Raw genomic sequence first — 19,082 nt, 5'->3', positions numbered from 1 at the left:
TTGCTTACATTGCACCCTGAACTCAGGTAATGAAGGAACTATATTGGGCCTATATGGCCTCCCCTGCGTTCTCCTACAGATAACACAATGGTGTATTATAATACATACTCTTAGTTAGTTGCCTTATCTGTGGGATCCAGAACTCCTGTCTGACACTCGCCACAGTGGCGTTTACACCCATATGAGCATTAGCATCATGATGTTCTTTAATAATTACCCGAGTAACATAGCAACTCTTCGGCAATAGTATGGGAAACTTAACAGATTCGGGTAACTGTGCGTGTTCTAGTCTACCCTTACACCTTATTACCCCATTGTCCAGGTAAAGATTCAACTGGTGTATGATAGCCAGTTTTGGTTTTCTTACCCCCGTCATCAAACTCTCGTATTCCTCTTAAAAATATTCTCTCTGTATGATGGCAATGGTCTTATTCTTTGCTCTCGAAGTTCTTCCAAGGTCAATTCACCACGCTTCTACATATTGACTGAACTCCTACAATCATTCAAAGATCGTAGGATCCACGCTGTGGTCCTATAGACCTTTTTAACCTTGCTGAATCTCTCCCAATTCAGCAAGTGAGTATTACCATTCAGGTTGTCCCCTACAGTATTGACCAAAATGTTCTCTTCCCTACCCTGCACAAGTGATCCACCAACCCATGACCTACCTATTGGCCAAGAGGAATTTTTTAACGAAGGGGGCCCCTCCCACCAGGAAGAACTATCCAAGATCATGTCTGTCCTTTTCCCATGTGTCAACCAGTCACTGGGATTATCATCTGTGGCACATAGGACAAGACCGCCTCTGGACTTAAAGAGTTTATTTCCTGTATTCTATTTTTCGCAAACACAGGGAGAACACTTTTCGATACCAGCCAACTTAGGGCGACTTTACCGTCCAACCAAACGAACAGTTTCACAAATTCATCCTTCTCAAAGGATTCTTTAATAAATTTGGTCGTTCTTGCTGTTAGCAACAATACCATCAACTCAAGTTTTGGAACAGTTAATTCTTTAATAGGTACTACTCTTGTCTTTGCTATCATTAAATTAGAGTTTTCGTTCTTTTCTCTATAAGCTACACAACCATATGTTGACTCACTGGCATTGCAGAATATGCGTAAGGAATCACCCTTTCCTAGGCTAGTATTCCTAGGAAAGAAAATATCAAGACATTTTTCTAAGTCTTCGGATAACTCAACCCACTAGTTCTGCAATGGGTCTGGGAGTTGTTCATCCCAATCCAGTTGTTACTTCCACAAATTCTGCAGGTATATCCTTGCCTAAAACTGCAGTAGAACTTTGAGCTGGTCAGCTGTTATATGTGGTCTCGTCCACAAACCATCGTTCAAGTTCAACCCACTTTTCCCCCGTCTAACTGAACAGTCAAATACTATCCTAATAGGGGTTGTTGCACTGTCCTTCTTAATGCCATGGTGTGCCAAGAAATGACAGTCTTCTGTTTTAAAACATTCCACTCTCCCTATGAATCTTCTATCCTCCTGTTCCTTCAGGATTTTCTGATAGTGTTCTAGATACTGAGTGTCTTTCTGAAACCTGACACACTGTTGTTTTAATCTGTTTAAAGCCAACCCAAAGTTGGAAGTTAATCTCCTTTTACTGCCTTTCCAAGGCAATGCCACAACATACTGTTGGTCAATTGCAGAATAAGTTATAGTACTCTCAAAGTTCTTTAACACCTTCCATTCCTGTTCTGTTATTTCACTGCAGTCAATACCTAAATGATCCAAACTCCATAAACTTTCAAGATCTTCCCTTGGACCCTTTAATTGAGTAGCCCCTTCAGCCATAATTATATCATTGCTTTCCACTGCCAGTTTTAAAATGGAAACATGAGCCTCCTTGGTGGGAGGAGAACTACATGCTCCGGTTACCGAATAACCAAATATGGTTGGTAGCAATACTAAATTTTCAAATTTTCTAAACCCTGGTCATAAGATGTTGTACACATTGTCAACCCCTATTAACAATTCAACAGGCGATTGTTTCTCTACAGGTAGATCAAAATCTTTATCAGCCAAGCTGAATTTTGTTTTACAAAACGACCTTAAGTTTTTTTTAACGCCGAATTTCTTTGTATATTCTGGTAGCTCATCTACCACTGTACAATTCATATTTATTAATCTACCCCAATGAGGTACAGCGATGTTCACCATTTCATATTCCTTAACTGGTGTATTAGTTAAGTACCCTCCCAATGATATGTTTTCAACTCCCTTGCTTTTATAGTGGAGTCCCTCAAGAGCAGATTTCTTTATAAATGATCTCTCGGCACAGGTATCTAGCAACCCTCTTTTTTGTACAATACAACCCTTTTTACCTTTTAGAGTTATCATGGCTGTAGGCAAGATCGACTTCCTAGTCGTCTTATTTTCCTGTCCGGTATTTGTCAAAGAGAGAGTTCCAACTTGTACCCCACCTACCTTTGATTTATTTGGCTGGTTTCTATTGCATATAACACTATGATGTCTAACAGTGCAACCGTTATTACAGCCTTGCCTGTCACTGTCCAAACTGAAGTGTTTACTGGATACACATATGAAACACAAACCCAGAGCTCTGAGTTGTTCTATCTTTCCTCCTCTGGTTACATAAGATTTACACTGTGTCCATATGTGGTTGCCTCCACAAAGTGCACATCCTTTAACCTGGTTTACCTTGGCTTTGTTTGTACTTTCTTTAGGCCTTACCGATGTTTTTGGTCTCACAGATTGCCGTTGTTCTACTGCGAAAACAGATACCAATGTCAATGTATTAGCTTTTGCTGTTTCAGTCTGTGGAAAAGCCCTCAAATTGTATATTTCTTCTTCAAGATATTTTTAAAGGTGTAAAATTTCAGCCAATCGTCTCCACACCTTCGTTTTATTATTTCACTTACACTACTTGGTAGTTTGACATAGGGCAAGATGGTATATAATTCACTCAATTCCAGTCTTTCACTCTCCAATGATCTTATGCAGCATTCGAATTGCGCTCTAAAACTTTGTAGCGATTCTGCATCTGCCTTGGGAGTCTCAGTTTGGAAGAGTTTTCTGACTAAACACAACTTGATTTCGTCTTTTCTGCCATAGGTCCCTTTTAACAAGTTCACTGTTTGCAAATATTTATCACCTAATTTAAAACCAGATAACAGTTCCAGCGCCTCGCCTTCCAATAGGCCCTTCAAATAAGAAAACTTCTGTATATTTTCAAAATCAGTGCATTGGTGCACTGATACTTCATAAAGTTCCCAAAATGAATTCCATTCTGTTACATCACCATCAAAATGTTTGAGGTCTAATTTGGGTAACTTCACAGTAGCTTTAACAGGCGTTATCGATGCACTAGGTTCACTTCTTACAGCTAGAAGACTTGTGATGGAGGAATTTAGGCTATGAATTTCAGTGCCTACCTTTAGGCTATATTCAGCTTGATTCATAATTTGGTCAGGTTGTTCTCCAGGATCTGTTAGATTCAATATTTCATTATTCAATTCCTGGACTTTCTGTAAATATTCCTTCAAGGAGTCCCTCAATGAAGAAATACTATTGATATCACCTGCATCAATAGTGGTTTCAACCTTTTTTGACCAGTTAGTTATCACAGACTTAAACCCCCTCTCTCCTCTTCAATTCTTCTAAGTCAGATATCTTAGCCTATAATTTACCAACACCAAGTACACAAGTTCTTAATTACTTAAAATGTACAAACTGCCGACTCCAAAAAATAATATGTATACCACATTAGCAAATATAATATTTAAAAGTTGACTAAACTTCAGATCAATTAATGGTAGATGACTACCGGTTAAATTGTATATATATGTGCCCTTGACTACACATACTTATATACAATGCACAACAGGGTTTATTCCAAATTAAATCTCACTTAAGTATCTTAAAACTCACCATAATTTGCCAAAAAAAATTAATATTTCCTTTCCATTACCTACAATTTATAAAGGAAAAAATAAATTTATGAAGTGGAAATGCATCAACCATCATGTTGCCTAACCTAACTTAACTTAATTTCTGGGTTGGCGTGAGCACAACCTGGTATTTACCAATCCTGACTAAAGGCATAGGCATCAGCTTCTTCACATAAGTGACTCGCCAGTGTCTTATAACTATCATACTGGAAATGTACTCTATAACCGGCAGTGTCTCTTTCCATTAACTGATTGAAAACAAAAGTAATTTCTCGGTTTCTCTTCAATAATTGGTTTAGCAGATTTTTTCGTGCTCGGTATCTATCCCTAGGGATGTTTCTAAGAGCATTATGAATCTCTACACTAACTACTAAAACCTTACAGTTATAGATACCTTCCAATCTCTCTACTAGTCCTAAGATCTTATTTTTTACTTTATTGACCAACTCTAGATTGTCATCGTTAACATCAATATCGTTTCCTCCGATGAACAGGATAACGATATCTGGGGCATCAGCTGTCAATTTGGTCACTAAAACAGGATCCAGGAGGTTATCAAACACTGCTCCTGATTTCCCAAAAGTGCAATAATTCAAGGTCTGTTTCAGTCTCACATCACTTTTACTACAGCACCCTGTCATAAAATGACCGAGATGTTTTACGTGAGAATGCCCTATCACAGCAACCTTTCGCTCTATGCAAAACACGTCGGGATAGGCCATAGCCATTTTCTCAACTTTATTTTATTAATGTGCAATGATCGAAAAGTACAAAAAAAAAAGAAAGGAAGGTTCAAATTCCCACCGAGTTATTATCAAAAGTCAGGCTATAGTTAGGCTAGGCAATGATTGACTGAGTTTATTCCATGTCGGGCTAGGCTAACACGTGACATTCTAATATGGCTGCCACCATCAGCCGGTCACGTCTTTATCTTTATTGCCAAATATCACAAGGATCCTTACACTTTCATAAATTTTAACTATACTGATCTCTGATACAACAACCACTCACTGTATCCTGGTCACAGCACCATTTTATTCCGACTCACTCAGAATAAGTATAGCATTTCAAATTGTCATTGTTGTCATATAGCCTAAACGATCCGAAACGTACTGACCCAAGTTGTAGCCTAAGCCTTATGCTACAACACCCAGGTTACTTCACTCTTATGTTAGTTTAAATTGTGATTATATTAATTCATTGCATTGTGTATATTAACTAAACTAACAATATGAACTTACTATTGGCGTATTCAATTGTTCCTAGCTTGACGTACAGTTAGACTGGCATAAGCACAGTCTCTATTTCACTACCCTCATCTAAAGTAAACCTCAAGAAATTCTCCTTACCTTTTGATATGCATATCTTCTAAAGAAAGTTTCGCTAAATGCACTTTAAAAGGAATAGGAACACTTAAATGGATTTGTAGACACCGACAATTATGGCTGCATTCTTGAGTCCTCCACTAGCTAGATCCGCACTATGCTACAGCTATGAAGCGACAGTTAGCGACTGCACGGCCGTCTTTGACCGAAACCAAAACTTCGACTAACTACCGTGAGACCACCAATCCATTAGTTAAGCAATACTACAAGTATATTTACAATTAAACACACGAAACAGATAAGACAATGTTTTTTACAATTAAATACGAACAACAAAACATATCCTTCTTCTACATCATACGCATTTCCACTTTACGTAAATTTAAAGACAATATGTAAGAGACCTCGTCGCGCCGATCGCGGTCTCTTTTGAGCAAACGTGTGCGTGCATGCGTCATACCTTCGGAGGGACCCAGACAAAGAGAGAAACAAGAGCATCCTGTTTTCTCTCTCTCAAGGAAGGCAACTTCTACCATACAATATTTCCATCTGTTTCTCCCTAACCATTGTTGTCTCGATTATGTACAATCACCACTACTTGCATTGCCATGCAAGCATTCTAATCATGTACCTACAATGCTCCACCGAATCTTCTATATCAAACTGTATGTACGTTTCTGTTTGTGAAGACGCCAAACGTCTCGCCATTTCACATATATTATGCTACTGCATTATATTCATTAATCTGTCTCGAATCTCATGCAATTGGCCATATGTGGAATTTCCTGGCCTTTCCATTGATATATGTTTTATCACTGTACGTTTATTATGTCTCTCACAATCGCCATCTGCTTGTCTGCTGACAAACACAGATGTCCGAAAAATTACCTGTTTTGCCTGGTCTGTGTGTAGATGCTACTTTGTGGCTTGCACCAGCCAATAACAACTTCGAAGATTCTGTATTCATTCAGTAAGGAACCACCAATAAACCAATCAACACCCAGCCAGTATGTCACTCAATCCCGGCCTTACACTGGTGACCCCGGAGTGACCCAAAGGAGCCGATGGCAGACGTCCGACCCAAGATGACAACCCACACGCCAACGAACCCTTTGCCGCCTCCCCGCTTCCCGCTGTTCCCGAGTTCTCAGTAGATGTCCGACCCTCCGAGATGACCCACCCCAAGACCGGAGCCCTGGACGCCTCCTCCAGGAAGCCTGTCGCCGCCCCCGAACTCGTACTGGACGAGACAACCAACGAAGAACCAGCCGAAGTCATCCTTCAGCCCACTGCCGTCCCCATCAAGCTGGCTACCAAAGGATCGGCCGCTGTCATCCTTCAGCCTACTGCCGTCCCCCTCGAGCTGGCTAACCGAAGGATCAGCTGACGTCATCCTTCAACCTGCTCCCATCTTCCTCGAGTTCCTGCCGGCTGGCGCCGCCCTTCAACCTCCTCCCCGCCACAAGCCCAAGCCCTTCGCGCCCATTCCAGTTGTTAGCAAGACAATTTCCGCATCGACGCCTTGCTTGGGGGGGAAGTATTGTAAGAGACCTCGTCTTGCCGATCGCAGTCTCTTTCGAGCACACGTGTGTGCGTGCGTCATACCTTCAGAGGGACCTAGACAAAGAGAGAAACAAGAGCATCCTGTTTTCTCTCTCTCAAGAAATGCAACTTCTACCATACAACATTTCTGTCTGTTTCTCCCTAACCATTGCTGTCTCGATTTATGTATAATCATCACTACTTGCATTACCATGCAAGCATTCTAATCATGTACTCAGAATGTTCCACTGAATCTTCTGTATCAAACTACGTATGTTTCTGTCTAAGAAGACGCCAAATGTCTCGCCATTTCACATATATTATGCTACTGCATTGTATTCATTAATCTGTCTCGAATCTCATGCAATTGGCCATATGTGGAATTTCCTGGCCTTTCCATTGATATATGTTTTATCACTGTATGTTTATTATGTCTCTCACAATCGCCATCTGCTTGTCTGCCGACAAACACAGATGTCCGAAACATTACCTCTGTTTTGCCCAGTCTGTGTGTAGATGCTACTTTGCGGCTTGCACCAGCCAATAACAACTTCGAAGATTCTGTATTCATTCATTAAGGAACCACCAATAAACCAGTCAACACCCAGCCAGTATGTCACTCAATCCCGGCCTTACACTGGTGACCCCAGAGTGACCCAAAGGAGACGATGGCAGACGTCCGACCCAAGATGACGACCCATGCGCCAACAAACCCACTGCCGCCTCCCTGCTTTCCACTGTTCTCGAATTCTCAGTAGATGTCCGACCCTCCGAGATGACCCACCCCACCACCGGAGCCCTGGATGCCTCCTCCAGGAAGCCCGTCGCTGCCCCCGAACTCGTACCAAACGAGACGACCAACGAAGGACCAGCCAAAGTCATCCTTCAGCCCACTGCCGTCCCCCTCGAGCTGGCTACCGAGGGATCGGCAGCCGTCATCATTCAGCCTACTGCCGTCCCCCTCGAGCTGGCTAACCGAAGGATCGGCCGACGTCATCCTTCAACCTGCTCCCGTCCTCCTCGAGTTCCTGCCGACCCGCGCCGCCCTTCAACCTCCTCCCCGCCACAAGCCCAAGCCCTTCACGCCCATTCCAGTTGTTAGCAAGGCGATTTCCGCATCGACGCCTTGCTTGGGGGGGAAGTATTGTAAGAGACCTCGTCACGCCGATCGCAGCCTCTTTCGAGCACACGTGTGCGCGTGCGTCATACCTTCGGAGGGACCCAGACAAAGAGAAACAAGAGCATCCTCTTTTCTCTCTCTCAAGGAACGCAACTTCTACCATACAATATTTCCGTCTGTTTCTCCCTAAATATTGCTGTCTCGATTTATGTATAATCACCACTACTTGCATTACCATGCAAGCATTCTAATCATGTACTCATACTGTTCCACTGAATCTTCTGTATCGAACTATGTATGTTTCTGTCTAAGAAGACGCCAAACGTCTCGCCATTTCACATATATTATGCTACTGCATTGTATTCATTAATCTGTCTCGAATCTCATGCAATAGGCCATATGTGGAATTTCCTGGCCCTTCCATTGATATATGTTTTACCACTGTACATTTATTATGTCTCTCACAATCGCCATCTGTTTGTCTGCTGACAAACACAGACGTCCGAAACATTACCTCTGTTTTGCCTTGTCTGTGTGTAGATGGTACTTTGCAGCTCGCATCAGCCAATAACAACTTCGAAGATTCTGTACATTCATTCAGTAGGGAGCCACCAATAAACCAGTCAACACTCAGCCAGTATGTCATTCAATCCCGTCCTTACAAATACTTAAAACTATACCACAACTTGCGGAAAAGTACAATCTCTCTTGTCGAAGTTTCGACAGTCATATAGTCTTACGAAAAATAACCAGGTAATGTAAACCAGTATTTGTTATAATGCCCTAGGAAAGGTGAAGCCCTTCTATCATATAGTGTGGTACTCAGAATAATAAAGACAGTAACTCAACCCTGGGATTTCACTAATTTCTATTTTATTGCTTTAAAATATGGAAGAATGGGTCCTCAATTACTTTCATATAGTTTAGCTGAACATTGTAGCCACGATCTTTAAGACTATCTCGAAAAGTTGCTTCCCAAGTCAGTCTAACTGAACGGTCTTTTAAAGTATTCTTCTCCGTGTGGAAATGCATTGCTCTAGATTAAGGTGTGGATCAAGTCCCCAGTTAAGCTAAGATGGTTTTAGGTTGCTTGATATTAAGGCTTCATGAGTGCCTTGTCAGCTGCCTTCAGTTACTTTGTTGGATATATCTGTTACCCTTTATGGTGTTTAAGGATTTAATTCAGTTCTTAATCCAGCAGTGATTCTCGAAGGCTCTAGTCATTTGCTTAGGTAATTTAGCATAAATTTTACCTGACAAAACACTCCTTCTAAAACAGTCATTTCAGATATTGAGTAAAACACCATAACTATTTCCTTAATATTTCCAGTTGATGGAACATAAGGCTTGACCTATGGTCTTCCTGGTAACATCAAGCCACTTTATGCCAGTATTTTAAAGCCCTGTGAATTTTAAGACTCCACCTGGTCAAGGTAAGCTGCTTAAGTTCTTTACATAATTCATTTCGGAATTTATGGCAAGAAAAGCTAAGGTCGTTCAAGTTCACATGTGATCCTTATGAAAAATCAGTTAACTAACTACACCTTTTCATCAAAGACAACTTTTGGCATAAAGTGCAGTATATCAGTAACACCGGGCTCCTGTCTCTCCTCATTAAAATATATTTTGCAAAAGCCACAAACACCGGAGTTCTTGAATAACAGGGTCTCAACGAGTTCGGGACGATTACGCCGTATATTTTCGGCCGTGAACCTGTTAGGCCGTCGCAACTTTAGGCCATATGAAGTTTAGGCCTTAAGGCATGGCGGAAGCTCCTTAGGACGCCGTGTTTAGTACTAGGCCCCAGAGGATCAAAGTATTATATACATCCATTTGGGCCACTTGCCAGTTCGGATGTTACGGCCTAAATGACTTACGGCCGAAAAGGCCAGGACCCGACTCACAGCTGCAGAGCAAAAGAAACTACGGCAGAAATGTTGTTTGTATTTATTACAAATAAAAATCGAAGATCTAAGATTATTTTGGTCAGTAAAACAGAAGGTTCGTTAATTTAAATCAACTGAAGCCTTCACAATAGATCTAAATTTGCTTCTGTACAGACCAACCAACTACTCAAACCTTTGCCAAAGGCAAAAAAAATAAATAAATAAATAAATAAAAAATGAAAGGGTCAGCAAACCAAAAGAACGGGAGCCACCAAAAAGCACCAACAATTGAATGAACCACCAGAGAAACGACCGCATCAAACGTCACGACATTACAAAAGGCCAATTTGCCAAGTTATAGTCTACCTAGCGTACACGGTCAAAATGGGGGCCCCAATCGCTTTACAGCGGTGACATATCTCCGCTTCCTGAAGGAGACTTGGGGATTTGGATATCCTTTCCTTTTAAGGCCTTGACCTGTTATAATCCTCTTTGATATTTCTTGGCTTTGTTCCTCTTGTAAACAACGGAGTGTAGAGTTAACTCTTCTTTTACAAATGTTATCATAAATGAAGATATAAGCATAAATTAAATAAAATTTAAACATTATCCATCACCAGGTGACTGACTCTCTCCCTCTTCTTAATGTAAGTTCATAACTTTGGACTTTCTTCACATCGCTTCCAGTAATTTTACTGGGCTCGTTTGTCTTCATTTAATGTGAAGTTTTTCTTTCGTTTCTTTGGTTTTTTCATTCATTACGATTGCGCAGATGTCGTTTGAAGAATAATCTGTGCATTGGAAATGCTCTCTCTCTCTCATCTCATTTTTAATTGTAAGTATAGTATTTATTAATTTTCATTATTTTATGCTATAGTTTGGCTATGCTATTACTTGAAGTTACATTGGTCTACCTTTAGGAATTAAAGGGCTTAATTTATAATTCATTGATCATTTTATACCAGGGTATATCCTATTATAATTTTTGCTGTACAGGGTGTTACGTAATCTACTGTTCCTCATAGCCACATGATATATGTCTGCATTATTTCATCCATAGAAATCTATTTGCGGAAAATTTTGTTTCAATTTCTAGAGTGATTTAATATCAGATGCTCAAAAGCATAATGAAAATGAATAATGAACATAACATTTACATCTTATATTTTATAAAATTTCCTAAGAGTCTAAATCTAGATCACACACTACTGAATATAATAATAATAATAATAATAATAATAATAATAATAATAATAATAATAATAATAATAATAATAAAATGTACACATGTAAAATTAAGAATAATCAATTTTGTAACAATCTTCATCAGATGATGTTGAGCTAATGTATGTTACGAAAGAATCTACAAATTTATCGACGGCAATATCGGTTGCTGCATCCTTCTGTAATACTTTTTCGGTGTGACGAACAGCATTTGCCCAGTTTTCAGAAAAGTTAAGTATATCTTAGTTTAACCAGACCACTGAGCTGATTAACAGGAGTCACTGAGTTTAATGCTTCTCTGGTGAAGAGGTTTTAAATTAGCCACTTTGAATTCATTTCGAGTAGCCACAAATTTTTTGTACTTGCCCCCATATCAGCTCAATTGGATTGTAGTGACAGTGATATGGTGGAAGCCTTATAACCCTGCGACCTTTCTCTGCCGCAATCTCATCAATGGTAGAGTTTTTTCCCGCTCCTTGGTGTATATAATTTTACCATCTGTAGTAGTTCCGGTTTCAATAAATGTTCATTAATGTTTGCCCCTTTTTCCACAAGTCATTCTCGAATATACTGTATACGCCTTCCTATGTGCCATTGTCGGTGGCTTACCGATCCTCACCGAGTGATAAGGAGCACTGTCCATGACTATAAATGATTTTTCCGGTATATTCGGCAGAAGCTGATATCTGAACCATTCCTCAAATACAGCATGGTTCATTTGGTGGTGATAATCACCATCGTTCTTCGCATGAAATATTAATTCTGCATTTGGGACGAATCCCTGCTTCGTCCCTGCGTGCAAAATAATCAGTCTGCCACCTTTACCAGTCGGTGGATTTATTCCTGTTGCCTTTGCAGACTGTATCCACCCAGCATTTATTTAGAGTTTAAATTCTGATTTACCCATGTTTCGTCAAGACAGACAATGGAACAGGGTTCAGTGCTCATCACGTGTTTCATCTCTCGTTAAGCATAGCGTTCTTGCTCTTATCCCATCACTTTTCTCTGTTGAGAACTTCCGTCCATTTACTGTTGCAAATGTGAAACCTATTTTACGCATAACTTTTCTTAATGGCTCCTTACATCCACTGAAATTTGAATTCTTTCATTTGCAATATAATTTTTTCCACTGTTCGAATTTCCTGCCTTTCGTAGAAATTCAAAATACTTCGACATAACACTCTTTCGTCGAAAGCGTCGAAAGTACTAACAGGCTTTGGTCTATTTTTTCTTTCACGTTCTTGGAAAATCGGACCTCTATGTATCCCATTTTTTTCTTCCGATTCCTTGACAATTCTGTAAATTGCTCTCTCACTAAACCGTTGCTTCTGCTGTATGCTTTGTTGCACGTGCACAGTGAGCTAAACCTCCACCTTAGGTTATTTCCTTGAAGAAATATTTATAAATAAACACTGTACATAACTTCCTTGGTTTGAGGGCCGATGCTTCGTTTTGGGGAGATATCCATATCCATTGTTCCTTGTGTTGACCTAGAGGTCCTTTAATTGTATTGGTTAATCCAAGGCTACTGACCAAAAACTAATTGTTTCTTCCTCACCATCGCCTCAGGGTAAACCCAGATGTGGCACACGTGAGGAGAGCGCTGTCACATTGCTTTAATTAATATTTTCGTATTCTATTCCTAACAATATCATGAAACTGCCATGAATTATAATGAGATGTGTTTCTTAATTAAGCCTTTTTTTAAAGAACCGAAAGGGTCTTCAATAGCCTTAATTGGACAATGAGGAAAGTACACTAGGCATCGCTCTTTCACCCTCCCGATCCCTTCCTTTGACCAAGTACGCTGGGGAGACTATAGTTCAGAGCATTGCGCGTTCTGGCATCCCTCGCTTCGCTGGCTGTACAAAAGAGTTTATCTATTGTACTAAAGTGAAAACGTAGGCCTGTCCATTGTATAGCACGAGTTTCGCTCAAGTTAAAAGATTTAAACTATTGACAGCAGCTGTAACTAACGTTAAAATTTCAAATGTTAAAAATTAAAATTATCTAAATTAAAAGTTAAAACTTAGTTTTTAAAACATACATTACTAAAATTTTTGCTGCTAAACACCATAAGTTAAAACCACCTTACAAGTATCGAAGAAAAATTAAAACTTAAATTACTACAGAGCTTAGAAACAGATTTTACAGTTTAAGTGTATTAACTAAAACCATGAAATATTTAAAACACTACATTAACTATTGTATTATAAAACTAATTGCAAGATAAGTTAAAAGGTCTTCACTGATAACTGCAAAATTCTAGAATAATTCTTAAGCGATCAGTATAAACGTAAGTTACTTTAAATCTCTAAAGCAAGCATAATGAAGGTACGTTAATACTACAAATAGCTAGACTGGTGCACTTACCAACTGCAAGGAAAAATTTTGTTAGTTGGTTTGAACCTCCCATGCACCCGCTGATAGGTTGTAAGAACTAACGGACAGGGCATGTGCTCCCCCTACAGGGGGCACCCCCTGTAGGGGTGGAGGTAAAAAAAATGGTTTGGAAACACAAATTCACTTAGAAAACCTTTGTACAGATGACAAAATACTTCACCTACTTTTCATTAAGGCAAGCATTGGGAGTATAGTCAGTTGCTGAGTAGTTTGCGAAACTCTGCTGGAGAATTTTGACCTTTCACACAAGCGTAGTTTGCTTCATAAAAATATGGTATAGATGTCAAATCTGGAAATAGTTTAAAATTAGAATTGTGGCAGGATACGAATTTGTTTCAATAAAATAAAAATATAACTAGTCACATCTTTACATGACACAGGGTCGATGTAAAGCTTTAAAAAAGGGGGGACGGCTTTACACGAAAATCACAAGATTTTAACAGGCACTTCATTTCCAAAATACATTGTAAATTAAATACTAAACTTCATGTACCATTAGATCTCCTGGCCCTGAAGGCTACATTTGTACTGCAGAAGTAAATGAAAACTTGCAGTTTTATGGTCTACAAGCAAAAAATAGAATAAATTAATGCTATGTGATAACTATAGCTTAAAGAATAAATATTTAAACTAAATATTCAATGCTGTCCACAAATGCATTAAGTTCACGATACTTTGTTCTCTTATACCAAAATTTTAAGGAAAAACATGACCTTAAATATTTAAAATATCAGTTTGGTTTAATCTAAAAGTTTAAATCATAATTCACAATGGCTTGTTCAAAAACAAAAGCCTGTTGCAACAAGCAATTTCCTCAAGTAACCACACCCACGAACCCATGGGAAAAAATTATAAACTGCAGTCACGAATGTTAAAAGTATTATAACATGAACGTAATGAAACTTTACGCTTGCAGAGCCTGAGAGAGTCGCCACAACTAAACGCAGACCATCTATCACGCCAAAAAATTCCAACAGCAAAATCAACCGGTACGGAATTATGCTATTTCAGCTGCTCAGGTAGCTGGGAACAGTCCGAAAAAACGAACAGGATACCACTTCGTTACTCACCTCTCCAGAGCCGACGGATAACTAGAGGTCCTAGAGGATTTGCTTACTGACTGACGAGAAGGCGAGAGTTCACTCAGTTCAGAACCCCTGTGCTGTTGGCGACACCATCAAGGACCACGAATTCGCCAGTCTTAAAACTCGGACGATTTGTGCGGAAGAGTACTACAGCGTCCTTGGTTTTCTTTAAGGAACAACTATTAAATAAAAGAATTTGTTGAAGCTTTCACGCTAATTGACTAATTCTTCGTGTTATGACTTCTCGGTTCTTGATAAAATTAGCCTCTGTGTATCAAAACAGAAAGCTTTTATCGATAATTGACCGAACAAGTGAATGAAAATTCTTCGGTGTGTTCCGTATTGTCACGCAGTAAAAAAAAATATATTACTGTTTACTGTTTTTACCCGCAAACTCGTCACATACATATTAATGCAGGCACATTCCCGGATTCTTTTATCCATTGGATTGCGTACTCCCTATTCATTGTCAAATCCACACTGTTATCGCACTCAGAAAAAATCGTCTTCAATTTTCGCTTGAACGACTTGATATTTTCAGTCCTCCTGATACCAAGTGGGAGTTTATTGTACTATATAGCCTTGGAGCAGCAGATTTCAAGTTTCTAAAGCCTGCTTTCGAACTGCATTTTAGCTCAGGTAACTTGAGTCCATTTGTGCCTATTCCTGTGTTGACTCCATGCATTGCATATGCAGCAAGTCATTCAAACATTTTGGACACCCAGTCATGACAGCTTGATGAATCATTTCACATATTTTACACATTATTCTAGCTTTGATGGGGAACCTTATTTTTATCTCTTTTATTATAGATTAAGATATAATAAATACATTTTTTAGATATATACTTATTTATATTTAGTCAAATCATCAAACTTACATCCTTAATAGACTATACAAGTTATAAACTTAAACCATTCACAAATGAAACAACTTTATCGATACTCAAATCCGGTACAAACCAAACGATCACGGATTAATACCTTACACATAACATGAACAAAAAAAAAAAAACATGAATTATTACTTTTGACATCAGTTCTTTCACACTTCTGACAAAGTTTACTGGTATTATATAAGTCGACTACCTTATCCCATTAAAAACTATAAAGTAAATATTCCTTTACGAAAACATCCAGTATCTTATTCTTATAGACATTCTTCAGTCGCCACCTATCGTATGTCCACTTACACTTTAAGGATTGAAACAGATCTGATCCAGATGTATTCATTTTTCTCACCAAAACCAGTGCAACTCGAACAATAAAGGCTAAGTCCTGTCATGCGGTGCAACACCCTTAATTAGTCTTGGCGCTCTCTTTAGTAATTAGTTGCATCTTAGACAAGAGTATTTTCTGCAGTTGTTCACCCAGTTTACGACATAATTAATCAAAAGATTTTTATGGAACACTCTCCAATATATTTTTTTTAACAAAGGAAATATTTCTAAGATTATGTGCAGTAACCCGTACAACATTTTTAACTTGAGCACTAAGAGACAAATATCAGTCTGGTAGCAGACCCAAGTCACGTCTTTGTCAGCGATCGAAACTATATTTCTGTTTATTATATTAAGCCGAAAACCACCAAGGCTTCTTACTTCATTTTTCCTTCCTACCAACATAAACTCAGTTTTATTTTTATTCAGTTTCAACTGCTTCAATGTTATCCATTCCTTACACTGGTAAGGACATCATTTATTATCTTATTGTATCGTTAATATCGTTTGTGTAAAATCAAAATTTTGTGTCATCTGCAAATAGCTTGAACTTGACCCCTACGTCACTGTAGCATGTTTCATAATACAAGATGAAATTGGACCTAATACACAGCCTTGAGGTGCTCCTCTTCTTCATGTTTCATAAGATGAGTTCCCTATTTGGACAGTATTATCTGTCATACTCAAAATCATCTTTAGCAATACCATTTGATAGTAAGTCATTTGAAAGAGGTTCGTGAATAACTGTATCAAAAGCAGCGGTGAGATCGAACAGCACCAAAATACCACATTTGCTTATTTATCGTTTCTAATAAGTCATTTACAACAGACCTTACTCCGGTTTCTATAGGATATGTGTCCATAAGCCGATTGGCTATCCAGTAAAGCATTCACTCTTTCCAGATATCTAACTGTCTGTTCAAGAATTACATATTCTAACATTCTGGACATAAAAGATCAATTCGAAAGCGGCCTGTATGAAGTTCAACTTTGATAATCAAGTTGTTTGATTAACAACAGCCACTTTCTCAGCCCCAGGGAACTTACATTTAGAGATGCTAACATTTATAACTTTCACTGTTATACTAAGCGTGAACATTTTCCGAACCCAATAGGTTCAGATTTGGCATCGGATCAGTTGTACAATTTGTTTTTTTTGCCATTTTAATAATCATAATAACATCACCTTTGTTTACATTATTAAATCTCGTTAGTCTATCATCTGTCTGTAGTGTAGTATTTATCCGGTTCGGCCTTTCAGCACAAGGTGTCCGGGTATTTAATCAATAACAGTCGTTTCCTTATTTTCCATTTTGATCTTAATAGTTCAAATAAAATTTCCATATCAATGTTTGTTTTCCTCACATTCCATGTTAAATACAAATAATCAAAAATTAAAATAAATGCACAATTTTCCTCTTGTTTGGATTTACACTGTATGCAAAAGTTTTTCTCTATTTATACTGAACTAGCCAATAGTGTCACATAAGAGCCTTCTTAAAGGCTGAATACTCTCACAAGAATAAGAGACATGAATTTGAGACTCTTTATTGCCACACTTTCTATACGTTTCATCATCTGTGATCTTCAGAATCTTTAGTCTTAGGTTTGTGGACAGTATGCCATGCGTAAATTAGGGCCCGGTTATATTCACCACCCCCAGACATTTTCCCCTGACCCATTCCACTCTGGACATCCCCCCACCCCCTCCGACATTTTCCCATCTGGACATTTTCCCCCCTAGTATACAGCAAGTTACTCAATTAGTTACTCAATTACACCCAGTGATAGTTTCAGTGGTTGGGATGCTAATTCTGCAATTCTCTTCATATTATACATAAGAAATAGCCTACGCCAATCATGTCCGAATGTATGGTTAACCCCTAAGTTTGGAGTAAACAGTTGAACAGAGCCTAGTATGCAGTTTGTCGACAGAGTTATATAACCTTGCTTTCTGTTATTACCTTCCTCACGTTGCTCTTTTTCTGTAACCCCTGTGGCTAGCTCGCGCAGCGCAACATTACCGTCTGCCAGAACATACGCGCCTGTCAAGAATCTTTCAAAATGTGGATAAGGCGCGAAGCGCCTTTCCGCCACCTCCAAACTGAAAGCAGAAATGTTAAAAATGTAGCATCCGTTCTAATGTATGTAGGGAGTAGCCTAACCGATGTTTCTTATGTAGGCTACAAGTAGCCTAGGCTAGCTGTGTCCGTAGGTGCATCAGGGTAGACTACCTGAATGTTGTAGCCTGTTGTAACTATAATGTATTGAATATTTTAATCCTTGATGCAAAAAATAAACTAATATTAATGGCACTTTTCTTCTGTATTTGACCCTAAATATTCCACATGAATATTTTAATCCTTAATGTAATTATGTTTTTATCAGTTTTTATCGCTCAGTAAAAATACAATCAATCATGCATGACTCTAAGAAACAAACTTTCGCTCTTATTGTATAGAGTAGGTAAATGTCCAGAGGAGAAAATGTTCAGAGGGGAAAATGTCTGGGGGAATATGTCGGGGGAGGGGGAATGTCCTACGCTCACATAAATTTGTTAAGAAAATCTCGTTCTTCAGGGAAAATGAAAGGAAGATTACCCTTTTCCATATATTATACAGGTTGCGTAGCGGAAAACTTTCCATATTAGCTGGATGTACGCTCGGTAACAGATTTTTTGTAGCATAATTTATTTGATAATACCGGAAACCAGGAATTTTGTGCACTTCTCGTATAAAGGTCATAAACAAAACGAATCCAGTAAAAAAGTCACAGAAAAAGTCAGGAAAAAGTCACCGGTAAAAAAGTCAGAAAAAATTCACAGGGAAAAAGTCACTGGTAAAAAGTCACAGAAAAAGGCAGGGAAAAAGTCACAGGCAAAAAAGTCACAAAAAAGTCAGGAAAAAAGTCACAGGAAAAAAGTCACATTAATCTTTCCTACTATGAGATTCAGAGCCTTTGGATCAGTGTTCTTCCGGAATAACTTTTTTTCTGTGCATTTTACAAAGATATTACTTAGCTATAGCATACTTTACATCCCTACCTAATTTTCGGCATCATTCTTCATTACTTATATTAGAAAAAAGTATATTCATAAGAGTAACATAAAGCAGCCGAAGCCAGTGGCAGAACACTCTAATGTATGGGTTCAAAGTTATACGTGACGTAAACATATGACGTCCCGACTCCTCCCACAAGGTGATGACAACAAACAGCTGTCTCTGAAGTTCTGAGTGAATATTCGTACCTTGTCAAGGCTTCAAGAATGGCAGCTATGATAAGTCATTGTCGCCGTGGTTGCAGGACAGTTTTTGTGATTCGGCTTGCACAACTGTTCAGAAGTGAGGAGG

At 38.8% G+C, this 19,082-nt stretch overlaps 1 long non-coding RNA gene across 2 annotated transcripts in view; it reads right to left on the bottom strand.

Annotated features, from left to right (window-relative positions):
- Window positions 1-14,735, bottom strand: part of LOC136852276 (uncharacterized) — a 111,262-nt gene extending 96,527 nt beyond the window's left edge. Inside the window, exons 1-2 of one of the 2 annotated variants that reach the window (XR_010857095.1) lie at window positions 14,499-14,735; window positions 13,593-13,717 (exon numbers count right to left, since the gene is read on the bottom strand). This is a non-coding gene — a long non-coding RNA (uncharacterized lncRNA). The remainder of the gene's footprint in view (window positions 1-13,592; window positions 13,718-14,498) is intronic. The other variant, XR_010857094.1, reaches the window with a different exon arrangement.
- Window positions 14,736-19,082: the final 4,347 nt, after the last annotated feature.

This window comes from Macrobrachium rosenbergii, chromosome 25, assembly GCF_040412425.1.
Source record: "Macrobrachium rosenbergii isolate ZJJX-2024 chromosome 25, ASM4041242v1, whole genome shotgun sequence".
Classification (NCBI taxonomy): Eukaryota; Metazoa; Arthropoda; class Malacostraca; order Decapoda; family Palaemonidae; genus Macrobrachium; species Macrobrachium rosenbergii.
Note: the sequence above shows the minus strand (reverse complement) of the source record. Positions and strands in the feature narration are given on the sequence as shown.